The sequence below is a fragment of the Salminus brasiliensis genome, chromosome 4 (genome assembly GCF_030463535.1).
Source record: "Salminus brasiliensis chromosome 4, fSalBra1.hap2, whole genome shotgun sequence".
NCBI classification, from domain to species: domain Eukaryota; kingdom Metazoa; phylum Chordata; class Actinopteri; order Characiformes; family Bryconidae; genus Salminus; species Salminus brasiliensis.
Window position 1 is genome coordinate 26,631,633 of NC_132881.1, and position 2,837 is coordinate 26,634,469.

The following is a 2,837-nucleotide window of genomic DNA, read 5'->3' on the forward strand; positions in this document are numbered from 1 at the left end:
CTCCCAGCCGGCAAGGAGACACGTGGTATTTGCATTCCCGGCAAAATCGACACGCGCGTTTAGGCTCCGCCTCCAATCCAACGGGTGTCGTGACTTCCCTTCTGAAAGTTAAAAGATGCAGCGGTTGTTTTGGACACCGGATAAAAGTCCACCGGCTGTCCAAACCAAATTCGGACGGGCTTCCAGTGTGCGAAAATGTGTAATTTAATATTTCTATATTAAGATTGTATTTGCGCTTTTTGTAACAGATTTGACTTATTTAGTAAATGCTAAGCTTGTCGTGCTGCTTACTACAAAACCCAAAAACATGCGAACGAAATGTACATACCATGGTTTTAAGGGGTACTGAGGATGCAACGTAAAAAAGACATTAATAAAAAAAAAATAAAATTAAATAAATGAATGTCACACAAAAATATACAGAAACAAACGTAAATATCAGATTAGTTTAATTCCAAAATCTACAGTTTTGTAAAACAAAGTGCTTGTCTTATATTTATTTTTTACATATTCACATATAAATGTGTAGGATCAAAATAGGCATTTAAATATTCTTAAAACTGTGAAAAGGGCTATCTGAGGCTATTTCATGCATTTGGCTAACAATACCTGAAACCGCCAGCAGGGGGAGTAGAGGGACCCAATCAACCGTTTTCTGTTCATTCATTAAATGCACGTCATGGAGAGAGGTCGTCTTGGTGAACTGTCTGTCCACATATCCTCTTTTTAGGGCATTTACATAAACACATGGATATTTTTTTTTAATAATTTGAAAAATGGATTTATTAGGACAAAACAATTAGAAATCAGCCATTCCAGTGTGCAAACAACACAGTCTCAACACAGAGTAGAGAACACTTAAAACAACCTGACCAGATCAAGTTCAGCCCAACAGCAGACTGCAAGATGTCTAAATAAGTCTTCAACAATCTGAGATTCATGGGACCTCAGGGCTCTTGCCCCAGTTAATATCAATCTATCATCAAAAAGAGCTGCTCGAATGAGTAGGTATACTGTGAGGGGCACGACTTTCAGCTTGAGGTAGTCAGTTGTGGGTTTTCTCTTTAGGACTGTTCGGACTGATCGAACTGTAGAAGATCACCTTTTTATCTTCAGTGTTTCTTTTAAGAGGTTGTGATGTTTGCTTCCAAAAAAATTGTTGAATCAATTGGTACCTCACCGGGTCACTGGCTGCAACACAACCCAAACTTACTTTCGATCATGTAACATCACCTTGTATCTCCACTTTTACAGTCTTCTACTTTTTTGTCATCATTGAATCTGGCAGTTGTTGTTTACACTGTGTCAAAATCTCATGATGAGTAGACCAATAGAAACGCTTTTGGAGCTAAGGATTTTGTGCAACACTGCATGTTGTCGCTGTCAAACAAAAACCTTGGATCTCCAAAATGGAAAAAAAACTTTATGACAAATAACATTTTGTGAAAACTAGCTAAAACTAACTAGCTAGTCAACATTATTTTTACTTAGTTTTAGACAATGTGTTTCTTCGTTCAAATCTAATACATTTAGAGGCCAAATAAAAAAACTTTAAAAATATTAAAAACCACAAAATAAAACGTAGATTTTATTTGGGTGAAAAACAATTATCAAGCAGTGTGGTTCGCGTGTTGTACAAAAAGAAAAACAAAACGTATGTATGTACAGTGGGGCAAAAATGTATGTAGTCAGCCACTGATTGTGCAAGTTCTCCTAATTAGAGAGATGAGAAAGGTCTGTAATTTTCATCATAGGTACACTTCACCTATGAGAGACAAAATTAGAAAAATCCCACTGTAGGATTTTTAAAGAATTTATTTGTAAGTTCTGGTGGAAAATAAATATTTGGTCACCCACAAACAAGCAAGATTTCTGGCTCCAAAATCGAAAATTTTGGTAAAAACTCAACTTGTTGGTTTGGAGGAAGAAGAAGGCTGAGTTGCATCCCAAGAACACCATACCTACTGTAAAGCATGGGGGTGGAAACATCATGCTTTGTAGCTGTTTTTCTGCAAAGGGGACAGGATCTGTGTTAAGGGAAGAATGAACGGGGCCTTGTGTCATGCTATTTTAAGCCAAAACCTCCTTCCATTATTGAGAGCATTGAAGATGGATTGTGGCTGGGTCGTCCAGCATGACAATGATCCCAAACACACTGCTCGGGCAATGAAGGAGGCTCTGTAAAAAAACATTTCAAGGTCCTGGAGTGGCCTAGCCAGTCTCCAGCCTCAACCCCATAGGAAATCTGTGGAGGGAGTTGAAAGTCTGTGTAGCCCAGCGACAGCCCCAAAACATCACTGCTCTAGAGGAGATCTGCATGGAGGAATGGGCCAAAATACCAGCAACGGTGTGTGCCAACCTTGTGAAGACTTACAGGAAACGTTTGACCTCTGTCATTGCCAACAAAGGACATGTTACAAAGTATTGAGTTGAACTTTTGTTATTGACCAAATAATTATTTTCCACCATAGTTTACAAATGAATTCTTTAAAAATCCCACAATGTGATTTCCTGGATTTATTTTCTCATTTTGTCACATAGTTGAAGTGTACCTATGATGCAAAATACAGACCTCTCTCATCTTTCTAAGTAGGAGAACTTGCACAGTCAGTGGCTGACTAAATACTTTTTTGTATGTGTTTATTTTATACAGAAGCAGTCATAGTGAATTCATTAAAGTCCCCTTTTTGTTAGCTAGGTAAAAACATGGCTCTGGTTACAGCAGCAGGCACTTCCCACTGTAACGGTAGCGGTGATGCCAGCTCACGCAGGAAAGCTGGCTGGAGCGCTGAGGATGAGACACTGTCACGGCTCTCAACCAATCACTGCTTAACAGC